Genomic DNA, 24711 nt, shown 5'->3' on the forward strand with positions numbered 1-24711 from the left:
TGGAGTGCCAATCTTCAGGAATGGTACAAGGTATGGACCTTGAGAGCTTGAATGAAAACAGGACTTACTTTGCCACTCTATAGCCAATGAAAATCCAATGAAACCACGCAGAGGAAGTCACTTTGTGAGACTTAAACACTCTCAAATGACTGCTCTTGTTGTTGCTTTTTTTGGTTGATAAGAATGGATGGCAGCCGGGCACTATGGTGCACACCTGTAATTCCAGTGGCTTGAGAGGCTGAGGCGGGAGATTGCAAGCTCAATGCCAACCTCGGCAAAAGTGAGGCACTAAGCAACTCAGTGAGACCCTGTCTCTAAATAAAATACAAATAGGGCTGGGGATGTGGCTTAGTGGTCGAGTGCCCCTGAGTTCAATCCCGGGTTACCTGATGCCCCCCCACCAAAAAAAGAAAATGTATATTCCAGGGTAACTTGGGGTTTGGGACATCACTTTAAACAGGGTATGGCAGGGGTGACAAGTGCTTTGAATCTTAACTACAAGAATGACAATATTAGCAGCCACCTACTTGTGCAGGTACTTTCTATACTTTGATGAATTCTCATACAATCTTTTAAATTGGTATGATTTTCCCCATTTCACAGGAGAACCTATGTATTGGAAAAGGCCAATGGTAGTGACAGACTGGTTCAAAGGCTATTGACTTGACATGTGACTTCTCAGGCAGAAACATTTGCAGCCATAGAGGGACCTATGAGCTTCTTTCCCCTTCAATGTGACTCCTAGCAGGAGAGACCGTGGAGTACTATGAAGGCAGGAGGCCAAGGGCAGGTAGCCTGCCAGTCCCTTGGGGCTCAGGATACTTTGGACTCTTTGACCAATGGAAGGTACAAAAGGATGTGTACTAAGCCAAGAGAGATGTGGGAGTAGACAAAAATCTACTCAGTATTCACCTCCAGCCATCACGGTCATCACCACTACCACATCTCACATTTATCAAACACTTTCAACATTTCTCTTACTGATTCCACTTAATTAAAATTTAGAAGCAAAAGAGAACTTAAAAACCATCTATTAATATCCCCTGATATAATTGGTGAAAACTCTACAATTCTGAGAAGTTAAAATGCTTTTTCAAGTTTATCCAGCTGTGTGAAGGCAGAAGTAAGGCTAGAAGCCCAGCTGACTGACACATAGTCCACCACTTTCCTCACTTAACCCTTGTCTTTTTTGTTTTCCTCCAATGAAGACTGACTAGGTGAATCAGAAAAATTCATATTTCCTGCCACTAAATTCTGTGCCAAAAAATAGACCACAGAAAGTAAGACTGGAAGTCTTTTACTTGATGGAGAGACATTACTTCATGTTAGTTTCAAGTAGGAAAAATAAATAGAACACTAATCCAGTGTTAATTAGGTATGTTAGGATCCCTAGTTACTAACTTTTCCAAAATTTCTGCCCACTGATTTCTTGTCAATGGTAGGTCTATCACAAATGTTTGTTGAATGAACAAAGAATGGGTATTTAGGCCTGAAAAATAATTCTGCTTGATCTTCATTTGTTTTGAGCACAATTAAGTTTTCTTTTTAAAAATATTATTAGTGGGCTGGGGATGTGGCTCAAGTGGTAGTGCGCTTGCCTGGCATGCGTGTGGCCCGGGTTTGATCCTCAGCACCACATACAAACAAAGATGTTGTGTCTGCTGAGAACTAAAAAATAAATATTAAAAAATTCTCTCTCTCTCCCACTCTCTCTTTAAAAAAAATATTATTAGTGACATTACTTTTTACAGCATTATTTATTTTGTAAAATGAGTTGCAATATAACATCATTATATATTCGCTTCCAATAAACCTTTGCCATATGCATTAAGACTCATACCTTCTTTTATAGACCCCAAATAAGTTTACCTGAAAATAGAATTATATAAATACTAGGAAAGACAGATTTTAAGAAACTGTTTCAAAAAATAAGGACCATCTTTCATATCCCATTTTGTTTCCAATTTCTGACAAAACTGTTTGGCTAGTTAGCTTCCAAGTTTCACATCCCTGTATCCTTATCTGAATTGCAACACAGTTCCACAAAAAATTATTTCTAACTTTCCCTTCATTTCACCAACAGTAGAAATTTAGAGAAATTTATTTGATATTAATTATTGGTCCTATTCTTAACCCTTCACTATGATTTATACAGTTTCTTCCTTTCTCCACCAATAGTGTTTTTCTACTTAGTGCAAATTACATTCTAAGGCAAATGTGAAAAACTCTTCATTTTATAGTAAAGTCAATCACTGTATACAGTAGTTTAAAAATTCCACTTTTGAGGGGCTGGGGATGTGACTCAGTGATAAAAGTGCTTGCCTAGCATATGTGAGGCCCTGAGTTCAATATTCCACTTTCTGTTTATTAAACTCAAGAAACAGACCCATGGGTCTTTGAATGGTTTGTTTTCCCAACATAAGAAGAACAAAGAAGCATGACTGTTGCCAAACTCACTCACTAAGTCCAACTTTCCTCCAGCTGAGTCACTCTAAAAGAGCATCTCCTATTGCTTAGTATATTGTAAAATAACTGAGAATGCATGGCAGCAGACAGCAATAAACAATCATATCCAGAAACAGCATTATTTTGCTTAAACTCTTTTTTTCTTCCTGGCTTTCTCCACCCAACGCTACCATAGATTCCTCCTAAACCAGAGCCACAAGTGCCATCTGGCATCGCCTGTAGTCATGCTAAACCACACGGCCTTCCTCAAATTTATTTCACAGTCTGTTAGCTTGCATGTCATTTGCACACTAGACACAGTTGATTTGATAACTCTGAAGTTTCCAGGGGAAAAAAAGTAATATATTATACAGTGGTTTGAGTTGACTTTTCCATGTTGGGTCATTGTACCCTGCTGGTAGATAGGATGGGGGACTAATTTGTCTTTTCATACATCAAGCAAGCATGTCAATAGCCTTTGCTTGGCCCCCTGGAGTGAGCAATACTTTTAAACTACAGCAATGTACCAACAGTGCAATTCATTGAATTCAGTGCCTCTTTGAAAGGGTTTGGTGTAAATGAGGAACAAGCAGTGATACTGTAGGTCATCTCCATTTTAGAACCACTTAAGAGGACTTTTCTATGAAGAAAGATCATAGAAGCTATTTTTAAGGTATTTCTTTTAAAAGTACTCCAGTTTTAGGAATAATACAAAGTTGATTTTTTTTATTAAATAAAAAGAGACATTCAAAACCTACTGTTTAAGGTAGACTGTCTTAAACCTTTTAAATGACTTTTTGTTCTGTTTTGTTTTTCTTGAGGTTACAGAGAGGACTTGAGGTCTTCTTGGTTAAGCACCTTTTCAGGTGTCCTTTTGTAGCCAGGTCCACATCCACAGGTGCTGCCAACTATATGTGAATAGAAAATCATTCCTGAGAGAGGACTATGTTGGTGGTAAGTGCCTTAGAAAGCTAACTACCAGGTTAGGCTTTCAGATCTACCAGGAGACCCTGACATCCTACTTAGAAAATCCTGACCCAGGATAAGGTGGAAATTCTCTCTCACCATAGCAGGTTAGAATGTGTAGCTTTTGGGGGTCACATTTGTGTTACTGAAGGATAATAAAGTGATAAGAGAATAAAATATAATAAGATATGATAGCTTGATTAGCATAGGTTTTCTTTGGATTTACTGGTATCTTAATGCCATCTTCATAACTTCCTACATATTGCAGAACTCTACTGAATATTTATGAACTGTTTTGACAGAAACTTGATGTTCTTTACTGCTCTGTCTCGTTCTATGTATTTGCTGACTTATCTAAAGAAAAACGCATAAAAGCATTGGGTCTGTTACAGAAATATGTGTATAAATTAGTAGAACAAGAAGAAAGAAAGGTTCTATATCAGAAAGATGAGGTAGAATGAAAAATCCTTTCAGTGTCATCAAATAAAAAAAATGAATCCACTCTCTTTTTACAGATACGCTAACAGAGATTTCCCTTAGAAGAAGCTGAGCTAAAAGATACCACATCGTGTGTTTATTTTATCTTCAGAAATAAACATTTTGATTCCTGTGGGAATCAGTGAGGCCAACTACATTTTATTTTTTTGTTTTTATATACTTTTCTATAACCCCTGGAGTGGCTGCCTTGAGAATTTGCAAAAACAGCATCCAAAGACACACTTTATAATCATTTCTGAACTTCAGTTAAGAAGTACCAGAAGATCATTCCAGGGGTTCTCCTGGTTCTGAGAGAGGAAACAGGAAGGCAGACTGTTGGAGAAATGGAGTATAAGACCCCATAAAGAATACATTGCAGATCCTGACTTGAGCTTGGGCACATTATTTGCAACAGTATGTCTACCTTTAACACTGTCATTCCTCATGGGTGAAATGATCAGGCAATAATTAACACTGATTACTAAATATTCAAAAGTATTAGATCAGTCATTCACATTCAGAATCCAATTGAATGTGTTTAAATACTTATAGAAATAGTTGTGTAAAACAGACCTTTGAGGCCTCTACAATATTTTATTTTTCTAATAAGTAAATTATATGTTGTATTTAAAATGTTTTGCATCCTTGGTTCAGGTATACTTCCACATGCCATGTTATGGAAGAAGTAGCTTTAAAATCGTTCTGATATGTCAATATCCTTTTTCTTTCATTAAGAGACACCAGTTAAAAGGAAAACCCAGGGAATGCCTTAATACTGAGGGGAAATTACATCACAGGAATGAGCCCAGGAATTTTGAAATCAGAAAATTTTAAAACCTCGTTTTACAAGGTTCCTATAGTTTTGAAGTTTTAAAGTGTCTGTAGGGCCAGAAAGGCCAACTTTTTAGTATTTATCACAGTGCTGGGAAGGAGGAAAAGGATGCCATTGGAGGTTATAATCCTAGTAAAAAGTGAAATGATGCCAAGGATGAAGAATTAACAATCTCAAAAGTAACTGAAGTCAATCTCTCTTTTCTGAAGATCAGACAAATAGTAAGTTGTAACTTTCAAAGCTTCTTCATTACCTTGATGGTAAGGAGACCAATCAACATAAAATACTTGATATTGGCATAGTTAATCCATTATCCTCAAATTTTACATGGTTCAATATTTGTCATTTAAATCTGGATACACATTGAGAGGCATGTTATGCGTAATCAGACTTCAGTATCAATACATCTCAATTTTTGTTTAATTATTTTTATTCTTTGCATAGTGTTTTGTTCTTCTCCTTCTTTTGATTATGTGAACAAGAAAATACTTATAAGATTGAAATTTAAATTATTCCCTAAACAGCCTCTGTATTTTAAAATGTTTCCTTGGTACATTATAATTATTCATAATAGTGGGCAGCCTCTGTATGTTAAAGAATGTTAACTAGTTTAGAAAATAATAATAATGTAAAGCTGACTTTTCCGTTTAGTTTTTTGAAAATTACACAGTACAATTTTATTTTGTCCTAATCCCAGTAAACACTATGGTTTATATGTCTAACACCTTGGATATGGTTAATGCACAAAAATAATAACCTCACAAATAATAAATACTAAAATGCATATGGATAATGCAATGAATCACTCCTGATCATTTTTAAAGGGGCTGCTGTATGATGGAAGGCCAGCAACATCAGCCCTCACCAGGAGAGCTCAGTCACAATATTTAAGTGATACTGTTCAAAGAAAAGGAAAAAAAAAAAAAACCAAAAAGTAAAACTAGAGAGGTTAACTAAAAATAATCTCTCTGTACACCTCAAGAAGTCTTTATGTTTAAGAAAAGGCAAACCAAAAGGAGGATCTTGCTCAAGTGACATCTTGGTTTCTCAGACTAGAGCATTATGTAAATGCCACAGCTGCTATATTTGAAAAAGCTGGCTTGCCTTTTCCATGTCTCTGTAAGAGGGTCTTTAAAAATCTCATCCAAGAAAACCATGAAGTATGCAAAACTATTTCAGCCACATTGGAAAGTGAGTGGTTAGTGCATGTCAAGACATTTGGGAGTTAATCCAGTGAAAAGAACGAGGAGGTATACAATTCTCTGTGTCTGTGTCAATTACTGATGCATCTAGAATCTTCCTCATTGAGACAGTTAAGAAAATTTTGGAAATCTCCTGAATGCCATGTGGACCCCATGGCCCTGGTGTAGAATTCATTTGTAGTAAATTGCCTTAAGAAAAAGGGCTCTCTACGGCTACTTTATTTTGCTACTGTAACTGCTAACTGTGGTAGTGTTTGAGGTTATTTTCTATGAAGCAAGTCAACACCCTGAGCACTCTCTAGGTGCTATTTTAAAAGAATAAGTTAAATTCACAACTGTTTAATAACAGACTGTGAGTTAGTCTTGTTACAATAGAGAATGTAAATAGAACTGGCAAGTAGAGAAAATTGGTCAAAAGAAATGCGTCATTCCAGAGGCTAAATGCAGTGCTTGTATTCCTGAAGATATTTTTCAGGGCAGTGTGGTGGCAGTGGAGGAGGGGCAAACTCTTTTGAGAACCTGATGTTCTGTCTCACCAGAAAAATACTCTAGACATACACATATAATTTGGCATTTTATTTTAGGGGTTTTAGACACTCAAGCTGTTTATTCATGAATATTCTCAGGAGCTTTGTTCCTCAATATGGTAGCCACAAGCTCAGCGTAGCTTTCAGCACTTGGAATGTGGCTACTCTGAAGACTAATATGCTTTAAGAGTAACATAACACCAGGTTTCAAAGACACAGTACAAAATAAAAGGAATTCAAACCATATTATATTTGGGATATGTGAGACTGAATTAATTTCACTTGTTTGCTTTTTAAAATGTGGCTACTAGAAAAAACTTTAAGTTACATGTGGTTTACAATATGTTTCTATTGGACCGTGTTGCTCCAGACTCAAGAATCCCTGGACTAGAGCATGAAGTATTAGAATACCAAGAAGAAGGATGTGAAGGAGAGAAGAGATGTAAGAGAGTAAAACACACAGAAGCAGAGAGATGTCTGGAGAATAAAAGGACTGAACTTATAGATTTAATCAATCATCCAATTAAATATTTATCAATCCTTTATTCTTTGCAAGACTACATTTGGGGCTATGGGGATAGAAAGAAATATGAAAACCTAGCCTCTACCCCCAAGGAGTTTACCATCTATTTTGAAGAGGAAAGACAAACATAAAGTCAAATGAGATGACAAAAGTATATCACAGCACACTGTAGTATGTGACTAATTTGTAATGTGAGCATTTTAGATTACTGAGACTCAAATTTCTCCCAATCTCTTTGGGATTTCCTTAAAATGGACAGTTTCAGGCTCCCAGGGATTCTGGCTCCACGGGTTTGGGGAAAACCCAAGATTCTGCATTTTTAGGAAGTGATGCTAAGATTGCTAGTCCATGACCCACATCAGTATGGATATATCCAAAGGTGGTTGTGAACCAAAAATTCTGGGATAGCAACTCCCATTTTGGCTCCTAACAAAAATAGAATGAGAAAGATGGCTTCGATGGAAAGATGGAAGCAACTTAAGACAAATAGTCCTAACTGTACTGTATCTTATAAAGGCAGGGGTGGTACCCCATTGTGTTTGGGTTAAGCCTAGAGCATTGGGCAAGCATTAGATAGAGGCTCAGTCAACACTAAGTGATTGATTTTGGTCCTAATAATTAGATGACCCATGCTAGTGTTCATTAAAATTTCCCACCATTAAATACTGAAGAACAGTTTCAAATAATCACTTATAGAAAATGTCACATCTTATTTTTCTTCTCGAGTCTGTATTTTAAAGACAATTGTCTTATCATAGACTGAGGTTAAAATAATTGCCACACTTTGAACTCACTTCTTGTCCTCCATATTTAAGTTCTGAGTCCAAAACTTTTATCTCATTTTTCCCATATCTGACACACTCACGTTGACTCTTTATGATAGATGAGCTTTTCCCCTCTGTATGAGCACTAAATCCATGGTGCACTTTGCTGGTTTTAATCTAATTTCTTCCTTCCAGTAAGAGACTTTAATAGGTTTATCATCTTTTTACTTGACCATGAGTCTGGCAACAGTGGTATGACCCAACTTCTCTTCCGAGGGCAGACAGAAAAACAAGAAGCGTAGCATCTCAGTAGTACTCCTTTAGTTGAACAAGCACAGAACCTCAAGGAATGTGATCTATCACAACCCCCAAACACCTTGCTATCTGCACGTTTCCATGTCCTCTAGAAAGAGTGGCATGACTTATTAACTGAAAGACTCTTTCAAAGTTTTTGTCCAGGATGTGAAATAATAGTCAGCTACCACGAACACTCTTTCCATTCCATAAGAGAAGTACCAGCACATTGGAAATTAGCCAGATAAATTACCTGTAGTATGCTGCTTTACTGATTTTAATTTAATTTACCAATTCTTTTTGACAAGCTTTACATTTAGTTACCCAAACCTTCAAGTTTCACCATACCCTATCAGTTTTGCTTTAAAAAACAAAAGAAGGACAAAAAATACATTGGTTGAGAAAGATTGGGGGTGGGGGGGAAATGAGGGGTGAAAACTTATCAAAAGTAAAATTGGATTAAGAGTCAATCAAAATCCAACTGTGAATTTATCATTTCAATGAATTTCAATGAATGGTTTAAAATCTGTTTGAAATCTATTTGAAAATGAATATGTAATAATATAGACATATCTCCTTTTCAAAGCCAGTATTGTCAGATGTATTCTGAGCATTATAATTCATGAACAGAGTAGATGACTATTTGAAAAGTATTAAAATGAGCTGACTTTTCAATACAAGTGTCTTCACAATAAGTTTTTCTATTCTGGGCAATTCAGAAATGTAGACAATTGTGGTAGAAAAATAATATGTATTGTAATATTCATTGTACAGTAGTAGTGTAGTAAGTGGCAATTCTGGACATTACAAGAGACACAAGGATTATTTTCTGTGATTGCACAGAGAATACTTGGATTTCTTGTGAAGCTTTTGCATTGGAAATGAGATTCATCAGTCTGAACGGGGCAGGGTTAGAGCCCTTAGCAACATGCTTATTTTGTAGAAGGTCACTCAATAATAACTTCCTCTGCCCTCCAAGCTTATTAAGACTGACTGGCATATATTAATGAAAACACCTGATTCTCCAACCATAAAACCCAGACAAAGACTTTATTTTAATATTAAGGAAGGAACCCTTAATTAGCAGGGTTTCAAAAATGTCAGCTTCTTCTATTAGCTGTTCTGGTCCATCAAAGCCATAATCCCTACTGTCAAATTTCATCACATGATAGACAGTTTGCCGGCTGTCTTTTTTTTTTTTTTCCTTTTACTGATCATACTGACTGAAGCTTTTAATATTTTTTTATTTTGCCATCACATTTAACAACTCATTGTGCATTTGCCTGTTATACTTTTGATTTCACTCTTTGCTTTCAAAGAGTCTTAGCACATGTCAGCTAAAGAGGGTGGGGGGAACACCGCAGAAACACAAGTATTACATGTGAATACATATGCATTCTTAGACATATAATTAAGGACTCTTGGAAGACCTGGGCTTGCTTATATTGTTTGCCTTGGAGAGTATGTAAATGTGCTGTCCTGAAAGCACAGACAAATAAAACAGCCTCTTAGATGATTTCCCATTTTTTTGATGTGTCAAGGAGAAGAGGGAGAATTCTGGGGAAGAACCCAGGATCTTTTAAGATAAACATTCATCACTGTTAACCATCAACACACCTGCCTGTTGCAAGGGATTCATTAGAGCATCCATGGCTTTGCATTGCCCTCCAGAAGCAAGATAAAACGAGTGCATCTAGCAGGACAGAATAAATATGTAGCTCTTCAAGTATTTGTGTTTTTAATCTGATTCAAAACATTTACTGTTGATTAAACCCTTTTGCAAATGGAGAAGTTCATGCCATCCATACCAAAATGCAAAACACAAAACAACATCAAAACAAGGATGAATCAAGAGTTCAAGAGCAACACTTTAGAAGACTCAATTGCAGTTCTTTCTTTATCCATAAATGAACACAGATGCCTCAAAGGTAAGAATATGAGTGTTTAGAAATGAGTTATAAGAAATAAAAGCCAGAGAATGAGCTGATGGAAGTGGCTTGGACCTGGTAGACTGAGCTGCTAGAGACTATTAGCTCTTTTGTGATTATCAGGACTTCATCAGAGAACACAGCTTATTAGAGCACTGTTTTAGTCAGCTATTTTGCTGCTGGGACTAAAGGATCTGACCAGAACAAATATAGAGGAGGAAAAGTTTTGTTTGCGGGCCCATGGTTTCAGAGGTCTTAGTCCATAGAAGGCTGGCTCCATTCCTTGGGGATGAGGTTGAATGAACATCGTGGTGGAGTATGTGGCAGAGGGAAGCAGCTCATATTACAGTGATCAAGAAGCAGAGAGAGAAACTCTACTTTCCAAATGCAAATATATACCCAAAGCCACGCCCCAATTCCCACCTCTTCCAGCCACACCCTACCACTTCAGTTACCACTCAGTTAATCCCTATCAAGGGATTAAATCACGGATTGGGTTAAGACTCTTATAATCCATTCATTTCTCCTCCAAACATTCTTGCATTGTCTCACAGGTGAGCTTTTGGGAGAACACCACATCTAAACCATTATAAGCACGCATTTGGCTTCACTGAAGCAATGGACAAACTGTTCATTTTTATTGATACCTAGGTATTTATTTCCCTTTTAGTTTAACATTTGCTCCCTCCTAGGCCACAGGCCACAAAGCCTATTCCTTTTGTAATTTGCATATACTTTATTTATCTCATCCACTTCTTCCAAGTGGTCCAACCAGCTCATCTCTGAGCTTAATGAAAGCAGCCCTTGGAGGAGCTGGAGTGTTCTCCTATCACTATGCAAAATGCTCAGAGATTTCATCATACTGAATTCCCTTGGTTCCTTTGCACTTGGAGATTCTTTTGGTTTCTGTCATTGACAGTCCTTTTGAATTTCTTATTGTCCACACTTTTGTCTCAACAGCCTTACAAAAGTGCAAACACAAAACAAAGACACATAAACTCAATTCCAATTCACTAATGAAACATCATCACTCTAATGGTATTTTCCCCCCTTCCTTACATAAAATAGAGCTTGTTGGAGGTATATTTTCTGGTAACCTAAATTTACTGCTGGCCTTTCCTTACTATCTAATGGGTTTGGTTGACTGATGACAATGACTTTTAAGTTTTTTTCTAATTTTAGTTGAATTTCTAAGAAATAAAGTCCCATATTTGAGACTGATGAGTTCCTTCTTTTTCTCAACATTTAAAGTTACCTCTGAGCTGGGTGCAGTAGTGTACGCCTCTAATACCAGCATCTCTGGAGGCTGAGGAAGGAGGATCCCAAGTTCAAACCCAGCCTCAGCAACTTAGCAAGATCCTGTCTCTAAATTAAATATTTTAAGTTGCTGAGGCTGGCTTTGAACTTGTGATTCTCCTGCCTCAGTCTCCCAAGCTGCTGGGATTACAGGCATGCGCCACCACATCCAGCTTCTAAATTAAATATTTTAAAAGGGCTGGGGATGTGGGTCAGTGCTTAAGTGCCCTTGGGTTCAATCCCTAGTACAAAAACAAACAAACAAACAACAACAACAACAACAAACATCCCTCTGAGGCTAGCAAGACAACACACATTTCTTGCATTAGAACATTTGGTGGGGTATTTGGGATAGCCAGATCCAGTTTTATGGCTACGTGTAGACATAGTAAGCTATTTTCTGGGAGGTTTTCTAACACTTTTTCATGCCCCTAATAGAGAGTATTGGTTTTGAATGTAGACTCTGAAGGCAAATGGCTTGGAACCAAAACCATTACCATCTTTGGGAAAATTACCCTACTCTTTTCCCAAGTATAAGTAAAGCAAAGATAATAATGGCACCTACCTTCCTATTGTTAAAATTGAATGAGATAATGCATGCACTATCCCAAGGAAAGCAAATATGGCATACAATGAGATATTTATCAATGAGTGTAACTGTGTATTTGTTCACTGGATATAAGTTCCCTGGGGGCAGAAGCCATATCTGTCTTAATTGCTGCAACCCTAGTGTACAATATTCCACATGGATGTTAAAAAAAAATGAATGAATGAGCAGGTGAGTGAACAAATGTCTCTAATTGTTTGATAAATGAAATGATTCATAAGGGTGTGCTAAGCTTTTTGAGATCATTGAGTAATAGGATGGTTTATCCTTTATGCTTACCCACTGATTATATTAACAGAAGCCCATGCTCCTGTTGATGGCCCAGGCTATCAATTCTGATCTTTTGGGGCTTGGAAAAAAAAGTTGGCACAGATATTATAAATTCAACAAAACTACTTGGTCTTGACTCAGAAACATATTAATAAGTGACACTAAATGGGCGAGGGACATAGGTATCATGTTGAAACAAAAGACAGCTGCCCAATGGAATCATGGACGTTTTGAGTTTTTGTCAAAAAGTTTAGTTACTTTCCCCAACTTCTCCCTGACACTGCAGAAAGTTTGAGGTAATTCATAGATTCTCTGAGCCTACCTATGAGCTGAGGGTTCAGGAGTCCCTGGGATACCTCTGAGGTACCTCCCTATTACTTTCCAACTATAGTAGCTCTATCTTGGTATGTTTTATTTAGTTTTGGTCATTCCAAATTGGTTTAACTTGAAAAACAGTATTTAAGTACTGTCAAAAGAGTGAGAGAACCTAGTCCTAGACTTGTTGGCATGTTACAGCAACATACTACAACACTACCTCAAGGGTGCATGAAATCAAAGTTTTCATCATAGGGAAAAAGACAGAAAGACCAACTAAATTAAGTCACCACTATTAAGGTAAAAAGGCATATCAAGAACCATTGGCTTCACTCTGGGAAGCAAAGGCCTTTTTCCCCCACTCCCTAGTCCTGTCTTAACCACTGATTCTTGGAGTGAGGGCAGATAAGTTTCAGTACCTTTTTTGTCTTTTGACTTTTGAATTTGTAACCTTGAAGAGATAATCCCTGCTTCCAATGATGGAGAATGCGTGATAAAATGCCTATACAATGTCCTAAGTACATGCCCAGTTTCCCTCATTTGACATATGGTCTGTCTATTTACAGCCTCAAAGGTGAAAGAATCCATGGTGGAGGGAGTACATGCAAGGCTTGCTGCCTTTCTGGCTGAGGCATGGGAAAGGAGCATGCATGGTTGGTCTCCTAGAAAACCAATACCTAAGATTTGTAGGAGTTTTAAGGAATGTGCACTTGGAGTAAGAGGTGATATCTGACTGGAAAAGTCCATGTTTCTATCACTTTCTGTAGTCAATTGACAACACTCACGTGGAACAGGATGTTACCCAGCAACTGAAATGCATTTCCCAGCCCCATTGCAAAAGGAAATCACTAGTATCATATTTACAAAATGTAGATAATTAATGTTCGTGAATTTGGACAATTTTATGTGAAAAATAGAATCTGTGGGGACTCTTCTTGACAATAGACAATGTCAAATATAGAAAATTGGGCCTGGGGAGATAGAAATGTGGAGACAGATGAAAGATACTGACTTCTTTCTCTTCCAACTCTGTGTCTTCCCACCTTTTAGTTTACTTAAACTTTTTTTTTTGTTGTTGTTGACAGACCTTTATTTTTTTTTTTAAATTTACTTATGTGTGGTGCTGAGAATCAAACCCAGTGCCTCACACATGCCAGGCAAGTGTGCTACTGCTGAGCCATAGCCCCAGCCCTCCTCTCCTTTTTAAATGCATGCTGTAGGAAAATTTTCTCTAACCTCTTTTCACCTCCTTTGTACCACAATCTCAAAAATGTCATACTTCTAAAGGAACTAAAAATGGTTTATTTTAGAAACTTAAGGAAAACTCAGCAAATTGCATACTTATATTAAACCCTTTTCCACAATTTAGGCTTCTTAATATCTGTGATGTCTTATTTATCTTTAAAATTCCCAAGACACCTAGCACTGTGCTCAATAAACATTGGTTCAATTAAAATGATGGCCTCAAATGTCTTTCTTGTATGTTACCTTTCTCCTCTCTGGAACCCTGGGTTGTTATCATTGTGGGTCAGACCAAAGACCTGAGATTCAGAACTTAGGGGATCTGCACAATCTCACAGCTGCATTGATTGCCTAGTCATGGTTAGAAAGTAGTCTGTATCTAAGATTTTGATCTTTTTCAGACTCCACATAAAAGTGAGATCACATACTAATTTTTTTCTGTGTTTGGTTTATTTCATTTAGTATGATATCTTCCAGGTTCATCCACATTAATGTAAATGGCAAGATCATATTTTTTAAGGCTAAAGAATATTCCATTGTACATGTTATGTATAAATGTGTATACATGTGTGTATACATATGTACACATATATGTATGTATGCAATGCACATATTCACTTCTTTATCCATTTCCCTATTGACAGAAACTTGTGTTGGTTTCATATCTTTGCTATCATGAATAATAAGCTAGAGTAAACATGGGAGTATAGATCTTTCTTTGAGATTGTCTTCATTTGGATAATAGGCAGGGGAGTAGGAGAAATAAAGAAGCTGGCAAAGTGGGTACAAAGCTTCATTCTATAGAATAATTTCTAGAAAACAACTTGTATAGCATAGGGACTATAATTAATAATAATGTATTGCATACTTGAAATTTACTGAGAGTAGATCTTAAGGGTTTTCACCCCTCCCATACACAAACTATGAAGAGATGGATATGTTAATTAGATCAACTGAAATAATCAGTTTAATATGAATATGTATATAAAATGGCATGCTATAACCTTAACCCATTAAGTCTCAAGTTTTTAATACCACAAAATAATAAATATTCAAATATTACTTCAAAGTTACCATAAGTGGTATATTTATTGTTCAGTTTTAGTTTTTATAAGTGTTCCACATCTGGGACAATAGTTCAAAATAGATTAAATGTATTCATTTTCAATGAAAATTTTACAAAAATCAGTCTGCCTCACATCATGGTGACAACCATTGTTTGAGGCAGGGTTGCATTTTGGCTTTGAAGTTGGAAAAGCTGGGTTAGAATCTCAGTTCTGCCAATTTCTGTATGACCTTGAAGAGTCATTTAACCTTTGTAAGTTTCTGTTTTCTCCCCTATAAAATGAGGATTTTAAAATTTACTCTCTGGTTGAGGAGGGAATTAAGTGAGATGAGTAATGTCAGTAGAATATAGTGAGCAGTTAATATATGGTAGCCATAGTTACAATATCATTCCTGCATTCTTTTGTCCTGAATCAATGGACAAGGGAGCCCATATATGCTACACAGTTAGCACAATGCTTAATTCTGCCAATTATTTAGAAATCCCCCAAACTTCTAATCTTATGTTTTCAATGAATCTCAACCACAATCCTCTTCAAGTACATCTACTTGTGAGAAGTCTGATTAAACAGTGGGAATTTGATACTAAGCTTATTTTTTGCTTCATTAGCACAATGGTATGAATATAGACAAGGGGGAACCTGGGAATGCAGCTGAGGCAGAATCACCAAGTGAGAAAACTGGTGGCTTCAGAGTGTACTCAGGAGTGGTACCCACAATTTTTCTTGCCCAGAGTGAAAGAGAAGAGCATGTGAAGTTCATTTTTAAATAGACAGAAAACTGGATGCAAACTTCATAATTTTTACCCAATGTTGTAGTTTTTTAAGACTATGGGATGAAATTGGAAACTTGCTACTGTGGAGAGACATGAGGAAGTTAATAAGGAATCTTACAGCTTTTTATTTTTCCAGAGAAGCTGCTATGGGGGAAAAGCAAAAGTAAACAGAGTGATAAACTAAATGAAAAAGGGTCCCTCAGTTCCCATATCATCTGCATCTTTTTTGGAGACTGAGCTAATATCCCTTGTCCTGTGTGCATTTATAAGGTTTCTCTCTCACTCACTCATTCTTTTCTAGTCATGTGTTTTGGTTTTCATATATTCAGACAAGAATATTAGTAATATGCTATTAAGTGTTCCTAGAAATTACCTTCCACCAGTTGCCTGAATATGCAATATTACCCTGTTGTGTAAAAGATTTCACAACGCCATACACACATTTGGATTAATCTGGGGAAAACAAAAGAGTTGACTTACTGTTTTTTTTTAATGCAAAATTAACTAACAAAGGTATATGTAAAAAACCATGCTATTGGGCTGGGGTTGTGGCTTAGCGGTAGAACTCTCACCTAGCATATGCGAGGCCCTGGATTCGATCCTCAGTACCACATATAAATAAATAAATAAAGTTTAAAAAATGCTATTTTTATTTATTTTTAGCCTGAGCTTGTCTGAAAATGTATTTGAGAAAATGCAGACAATACCATAGACCTAGGACACATGGAAAGAGCACGCAGCAGGTAGCTGGGAGAATGAGCTCTGGTCTTCACTTTGAGACTAACTCACTGTGTTGATTGTGGAATGGTTGTTTCTCCAAGTTCATAGGTAAAAGAAAGTTCAAGAGGAAGTGATGAATTATAAAGAAGGTCTATTCTGTCTCTCTGAACTTGCTTTTCCTCATCTGTGAAATGGAGATACGAACACCTATCTTGCAAAGTGTTTTGAGGGTTAAATGAGATCATGCGTATAAATTACCTACAGCCGTAACCAGCAGAGGATGTGTACTCAGAAAGTTCTAATCTTTCTCCCCTCTCCCCATTTTAAATTTCTTCTACTTCAGAATACTACTTTGGAATAACCTGGAACATGTAGTGATCTTCATTAGTATTGTTGTCAAATAAGGCTATTGTTGCAATGGATACACCTGGCATCTATTTCCTGTGACTTGACTCACAATTTTTTTCAAGTGAGGGTCAAATTGACTCTCATCTTTCTAGTGCCGAAAGAAGCCCCACATAAATCACTTGGGATATAAATATTTATTCATCAACAGTTGGCTACTCTGCAGCCTGGTGTGGTCTGAACACCATTTGAAGGTAGATGGTTTATATCTTTTGAGCTTAAAATAAAACTCAACAATAAAGACAGAGGTAATGTCTAAAGAGTTTTAAATATGCTGCTTTTGTTGTTTGAAATGCTTTAGAGCTGAAAAGCCTAAATATTTGAGAACAATACTTTTTAAGAAACCTAACCATGACTCCCCCCCCTCCCACCATTAGAAAAGGTTACGACATAAAAGGTATACCTGGAAGTCCCAGCAGGGGAACTGAGATTTGTCTAAAATGCAAAGACTTTGTTAACATTGGCAAATCAGGGCCAGTGTAGCAGAATTAATATAATTTCAATTTTTCTTTGTGTCTGTAATGGTTTCCTATTATCCTGATAAGTGGGCAGCCATTTCACTTCTTTTATTGATATAGCTGTGAAAAAGAATTAGATTTCAACACTTATGTAACTGAGATTAATTGATTGATTAGATTATTAATTAAATATTCCATTAAATTTTCTTTTGAAAAAAAAATGGCATAGGATTGTGGATTCCCTAAGGTTTTTTTTTTTTCCCCTAACCCATGGAAGAATAAACAAGGAAATGCATAACTAAACATTGTATCTTATCTTGTGAGAGATAATTAAACAAGCAGATGCATTACTATGTAGAAAATTTACTCACTGCTGGCTGTCTTGCAGACTACCTTTATCTAGCATTCTGGTATAAGGTGAGGGGACTTTTTTTCCTTTGTGAACAACCAGCAGACATCAGTGAGCTAAGAGGAAAACGTCTGGGACCACAAACCTAGGCACATGTATTTCCACACATTAACTGGCCCCTGTTTTAGTTGGGAACAAAATGGTTTACTTAAAACTTCCAATCATGCAGTATTTCAGGGAACTGTGGAAAAATAAAAACAGCAAGTGGCCTTTCAGGTAACCCATAATTAAAAGCAATTTTGAGCTGTCTTTTCAGGGAACCTACCCAGGGGAAGTATTTGCTACCTGTTTGACCTTCACGATTGTGAGTCCTTGGCAGTGTCAACGACCCTCTGAACTGAATTCAAAACTAATCTCTGACAGAAAAAGAGAAACAGAATTCATGCAAATCATATTAATTCCAACATTTCCCCAGTGAGCTGGGTATAAACTACAGCCTAATTAAATATTTTTTAACGATGTGAGTAATTTTTGCCAAGGGGCGGATTCAGGGGAAAATTTAATATGAGATCACAAAAGCTGTTCCCAGCGTTGATTCTGTAAATTAATGACTATCTGCCTTATGATAAAAACATGCTGCCAAGAATGAAAATGAAGTCGGCAAAGCTTGCTCTATTTGTCTAACAACCAAATATACAGAATGCAAAACTTTAAAGGCAATGGGAAATTTCCATTGTGTTTGTGTGATATGTTCAGGATAAAGAGGCACCGTGCTGACATCCCAATAAGCTTTTAGGCACTGTCAACAATACGGGGCCATTTTTGGATAGTTGTTGTCAAGGTCCAGGGACATATTTTAAAGCGGCTAGTTAGTTGAAAATTTATATACAACTTGTTTCCAAAAAAGATTCATAGTAACTCACAATAAGAGACACTTACAAACACGTAACAGTATTAAAGGCAAAATCGAAGGTCCAAAATACATTAAGGGCAAGTGCTCAAATGATTTCGTATAAATGTTGCAAGCATCACAGCTCCATGCATTCCTTCCTGAGACTGACCATTAAACAGTTTTCCACACCCATCTTGATCCTCAGGGCAGTTCATTCTGGAAACCTGAATTGGATTGCTGTCCAGGGTCATGGGGGTGAAAAATGGGGGTGAATATAACAAGCAAGGGGATGATGTCAACACAGCCCTGGGCAGATTATTGCATCTAACTCTATAAATGGCAATGGACAAAAGGTGGCCTGGTAGATAAGGCTTTTCTTGTCTGCTTACGTCCACCTGAGAATGGAACTTCCCCTGTGTTCTGACTCCAGCTGTAGGAAGCATTTTCACAAAAAAATCAACTTGGAACATGCTACAGAAAAGCAAGGCATGGTGCTTGAATCAAAGCCAGGGAAAAGTCCCTCTTCTCACTTTGCTTTGTGAGGGCAACCTGCTTCTAATGACTCCTGTAGTTAACACCCAGAAGTTGCCAGAAGTCCCTTGTGACATATGACTTGGGCTCTGCTAGCCCCTGGTCACCAGGCCAGCCCATCACAAGGGTTTTAGGAGCTATATTTATTTAAATTTCTGTCGGTGCCCAGTACTGGAGATTGAATTTACAGTCTTTCAATTAGAAGGTCATCTGTGCTAACTAGTGCACCACTGCCTCATTATAATCATAAAATTAGTGAGAAAAGACTGGCATGAGTAATTTGGAAGCGCTGGTTTCAAAGGTGAAAAGGTGCAGTTTCCTCAGGTTACAGCAGAGGAGGACGCAACAGCAAGTTCCTTATCGGTAAATATGCCGATTTGGAGCCAAGAGAAGTCCTTGAAGTCCTTGAGACCCCTTACCACAAAAATATAAGGATGCTGAGATCATTTTGTGAGACTACATATAAATACTCATAGTGACTATATTTACTGAATTTCAAAAAAATATTCACACATAAATCTCCCTTGTAAATTAAATAAGATAAGGAGGGACACCTCCAAAGCACAATTTTCTATTTTAAATTTTATTTGTCAAAGGTCTGAGCTGATGACTAGTAAACAATTCAAAATGAAACATGCTCCTGGGAGCGCTGTGGAGTGCCCCACCCCCGCCCTTGGTGATACAGATAGCAGAATGTCATGACAAGCCTTCTCATTTTTTAAACTTTCAAATAACATGTCATTGACGTCATTAATTCAATCACTAGGTGCTATTTAATTAGTACAATGGTTATTTTTTAAAAAGCAGGAAAAGTAAAATAAAATAAACCACCAAAAGCGGCTCCATTCAGAATTAAAAGGGAAGGAAATTTGGAAACTACCTTGATTGAACCTTTATATCTGTCAGGTCCTTTTACATCAGTTTTCTTCTCTAGAGCTCATGAAGACTTAGGAGAAGGAGGTATATACATTATCCTCAATGTATAAATGGGGCAGTGGAGATGAGAGAAAAGGCACAGTTCTGAATTTAACTGAGGAACAAGTGACAGACCCACATCTGACCTCAGGGGTCATACTTGCTACATGACAGAATTTGTAATCTACTTCTGTATGTTAATTGAGATGGTGCTTATTTAAAAATCATTTCAATTTTCCTAAGCTATGAAGAGAGACTTCATGGATTTTCTTAATACAAAGCTTAAAAATGTAAAGAACTAGATCCAGGAGAAAAATAATTTAACTTCAGATTCAAGAAAGGCTTGTTTCCCATCCAGACTATGTGTGGTGTTATCCTAGGTGCTATGGGGATATTAGGATGACAAGACAGATCTCTGCTCTCTACTTGAGAAGTGGATCTGCAGCCAAGTAACTGCTTCCAAGAAGCATGCAAAGAACTCCCATCCAGGGGGAAGTGCAGAGCTCCGAGGGGAGAAAGGAAGATGTCACAGAGTGGGGCCTGTGTTAGTGCTGAGTGGGAAAAAGCAACCCAGGGGAAGTCATAGAAGGTACAATGGTTTCTGCACAGGCATTGTAAATAAAATCAGAGAGAAGCAGAGAGGTGGCTCTGGGCCTGCCTACCTTAAAAAAAGAGGGGATAACCCCAGTCTTCATCTGGCTCTGTTCCTCCTTTCCCTTTGTGCTTAATATATCTCTTCCCTGTTCTCTTACCAAGCCTCCGTGACCCTTTGCTCTCCCTGTTCTTGTGCCATGTGGCTGGAATCCTTGGGCTTTGAATGAGGATGGGAGCTACTTAAAACCTGGTCTGGCCTGGGTTCTGCTGTGTCACCAGCAAGGACCTAAGTCCTCTCAAGGGCTCACCCAGAGGCACTGGGTACTGCTCTGGGCAGGAGCCTGGGTCTGACACCCAGGAGCTGACAGAATGAAGAAAAGGAAGGGAAAGATTTTCTCCATCTTAAATTCCCCTGGAAGGGACATGTCATCTACCAGTGGCAGCAGGAGCAGTGTGAGGGGATTTCTTTCATTCTATAGACAAAGTGCAGGGGCCTTGCAGAGGGCTGTGCTCAGAGGATGGGGAGATCAGAGGTGAAGTGATGAATAGCATGCATGTGGAACAGCGACAGATCACTCGCAACGAATGTGCGATGATCCTCCAAAGTTCAGAGCTCGCTAGAGCCTTCTTCTAATTAAGGATAATCCAGAGTTATGATGCTTGCTTAATTATTTTCATGGGTTTCTTTGAGAGTTTTTTTCCCTCTGATTTTTTTTTTTTTTTTGGTTTGTCTCATTTGGGGTAAGGGATATTTCTAGCAGTCAATGGCAAAAATTGATTTATATCCAGGAAATACACTTCAAGAAATATGTGCTCTCTTGCCCTCTCCCCTGAAGCATTGAGGACAGGGTGTACAGCCTTGATTCTCTGTCAATTCTCCAAGTGTATTGGTCAAGTTACCAAAGCACATTCCTCACCTGTAAGAGACCTCTTAGAAGAAGTTACGGCTTTTAAAATGTGCAAGATTTACTTTGCTCTTCTTGCAGTTTTCTCAAAGTGAGGTCTGAATACTACCTGTCTCTGTACAAAATGCAGAATGACTGGCTTTCTTAAAAACACATCTCCCTGGGGTCCCTACAGTGCTCAACTAGGCTGTCTTGCATGGTGCTGGGGAATCTGTATTTTAAACAAGAATTCTAGGGCATTTTTCTCGAATTAACATCTGAAAGTCATCGTTGGATGACTTGAGCTTTGCCAGAAAATTTGCTCTTCATAAACTTCTTCCCTGGCTCTTCCTGCCCTTCACACTGTACCAACCTATTAAAACATGGTTCCTCTCTATGCTATCAACCCACCCATAATAGGAATAGGAAATAATGCTGCTTTATTTGTCACAGTCTCTTTTTTTGCACATAGTCTGTTTCTTAGAAGCTTTTGATTTAGTGTTTCCTTCTTTACCCTAGCCCCCTTCCCTGCTCCACCCCCTTTTGGCCTTTTCCCTTTCTGCTTACCTCATAATCAATGATGTCAGCATGTTTTCTGTCTGTATTCTAATTGTTTACCACATAATTATAAAATTCAGCATAGATCTTCCATCTCATGAAGCTTTTCTTACATAGGGAATAAAAATAAACTTCAAAGTATATATCTGATACAATAACTAACTTTCATGGGGGTGTATAAAACAAATCTTTTGGTCAAGATCTATGATAAAAACAATGTTCGTATGTCTGTATTATTATCTGAGGAAGGAATGGCATCTTTTATACATTTCCCGTAATATCATTCCATTGGCCTCCAAGACATAGTAAATCAGCTTATGAATGGTTTTCAGCCCTGTGGAACTCTTTATGGTATAAGTATGCTGGTTTTTCAATGTAATTTTCTCTTGAGCTAGTTCTGTTAGCTAGCAGGGTGAAACCAACTTCCGAGGTGAAGGCATCTGGCCAGCAACCCTAAGTGCTTATACATGGGTAATTGAGAAAATGGCTTTGTTTTGTGTGGTGTTAATTGTCCACCACATCTAGGAAAGGAGATGCATGGAAAAAGAGACTGTTAGAATTTTGGAGCATTCCCTTGAAACAAGCAAAATGCTTTTGTAGAAGGGCATTGTCTTTGTAACAAATATGTAACCTACAGGCCATTGTATGTTTCTTTGGGGAATGCAAGCAAAATAAGGACAGTTTGGGTTAGAATGTGTCTCAAATGTGCTTAGTACTTGTGCAAAGTACGTCTCTCCACCTGTCAATTTTAACTTCTTGGGAATTGGGTGCTTATAGGATGAGTTCCTCAACAGAGGAAGCTGCAAGGCAAGGCACTCACAGTTACCTCCTGTTTTCTGGGGGCAACACTAGGCTTCAACAATCTACAGTGTTGGCAACTAGAGTAAATTTAGAGCAGAGGCATTGGCAGGTGGGATTTGAAGGCACAGTTGATGATGATGGGCTGTGCGGCTGAATGAGGGTGGTTTGGTTAAAAGACCATCTGGGCAAAACAGGCTAACTGCCTTCCTGTACATAGGAGGGTGGTCTGCGGGCATCCCTTCCCTCTGAGCCTGGCATCATATGAGCACTGGGATAGGCTCAATTCTGCCAGCCTTGAGAAACACTTTGTGCCGACCCTATAAGCCAAACTACAGCACTTAATTAGCAAGCACAAAATATACGATTTATGCTCATTTGGAATTCTATCAATTGGGCCTTCAAAGATGATTTTTCTTCGCTTTTCATTAGATTTCCATAAGGCCTTCCTTTCTTGGAATTTAATATTAAACAAGTTTTCAGTGAAAAATGTTCTGAAACATTAAATAGGTGAGAGATGGAAAAATGGTACAGGAAGAAATCATTTTCAAAAGGCCACACAATTGGAAGAGCATATATATATTTCAGGTATGCAGGAGTGTTCTTTGGTTCTAGGTCTTCAAAGAAATCTTACTTGTAGCAGTTTGAAATTGAAGGATGTACATTCACAACACAAACACCCATGATATCAGCTCAGTTTCTATAGCTGGCAGACAGCCCTCAAATGAATTTCCTTCCATAAGTTTGCTTCCTGGGGGTTTGGCAACAGGGTCCCACAGCTGCTCATCAGTCTGTCCCCTTCTCTACTCTGAGACTTAAGCCTTTTTGTAACCTGGGGGCAAAAATCAAACTGAGAGGGTTCAGAGAGAGAAAAGGTGGCAGGGGAGGTTAAATAGGTTATCAGCAAGGCAAGATGTTCAGTGACTATAAATTAATGAATCCATCTTTCCTAAGACACTGGGAAATTATGTTGAAGGTACTTTTAAAAAAGGAGTTAGCAAAATACATTGTACAATGTCATATAAGTGAATATGTATCTACAGATTTACACATGTTTATCTGAGTACGAGAGTTCTAGAATTTTAAAAAAGAAAAAAGTCAGTGGGAGGAAAAGGGAGCAGAAACCAATTATATACTGGAACAGGGAAGATGGCGACCTGGAATGGAAAGGTGAGACTTTACGACTCAGAACTGTTCACTTCCCTGAATGCTTCTGAGTCTGGCTCCCACTTAAGCTACAACTCCGAGGCATCCTTGACATTGGGAAATAACGATGTGGTGCTGAGTCAGAGGGTGAAATTTTCAGTGTAAATAGGAGTTGTTTCATGCACTTAAAATTAAATTGGTTCAAGGTGAAACAATTGGTGCTAATGAGATGGTAGATCAGGAAAGAATAAAGACCTGCTAGTTCTAAAAGCAACAGAATGACCAACAACTGGTCTTGGCTGCTTTTTTTCCTTAAAGGGACAATGTGGTATGAAATATAAGCATCAAGAATGTATTAAAGAGTGATCGAGTAATCCTAATAGACTTCTAAGATGCTGGCCAAAAATATTACTAAAGAAAGCTTTCTTATTTTCATGACCCTGATATAGGTATCTTTTCACTATTTTGTCAGATAAATATAAAGTTGGAAGAAGATGTAATAAAGTAAGTGAATGCATTAATTTGGTTACTGTACTGCTTCACTGTATGCATTTTAGAAAGATTTATGCTCTAAAAGTACTTACACTATCTAGTTCATTAAGCAAGTTAGTGTGTGGTCATCCATTTTACATAGTTAGGCATTAAGACATGAAGACATAAATATTGCCCATGAGAAAATAATATACTTTTATTTTGTAGACAACACTTTTTCAAAGTACTAAAGACCATTACTTGTAGGACAACTCATACTATAAAACATTGTCCCCTTGTTGCTATCACAGTGTATGCACAGGAACAACAATCTTTCTACCTTGAATATATAGCAGGTGTATGTATGTATATATGATATGTTTATACCTATATGAGTACAAATACACTCAAATATTACTGCAAGATCTGTAACTGTTGATGAACCAACTAGCTGCTTGTCTG

The 24711-nt window shown here is 37.6% G+C and overlaps 1 protein-coding gene across 14 annotated transcripts in view; it reads right to left on the reverse strand.

The window, feature by feature from the left end:
• Npas3 (neuronal PAS domain protein 3) overlaps positions 1 to 24711 on the reverse strand; it is an 836745-nt gene that overhangs the window by 128402 nt on the left and 683632 nt on the right. The gene's annotated exons all lie outside the window — the stretch shown is intronic.

Source organism: Ictidomys tridecemlineatus, chromosome 5, assembly GCF_052094955.1.
Source record: "Ictidomys tridecemlineatus isolate mIctTri1 chromosome 5, mIctTri1.hap1, whole genome shotgun sequence".
Taxonomy (NCBI): Eukaryota; Metazoa; Chordata; class Mammalia; order Rodentia; family Sciuridae; genus Ictidomys; species Ictidomys tridecemlineatus.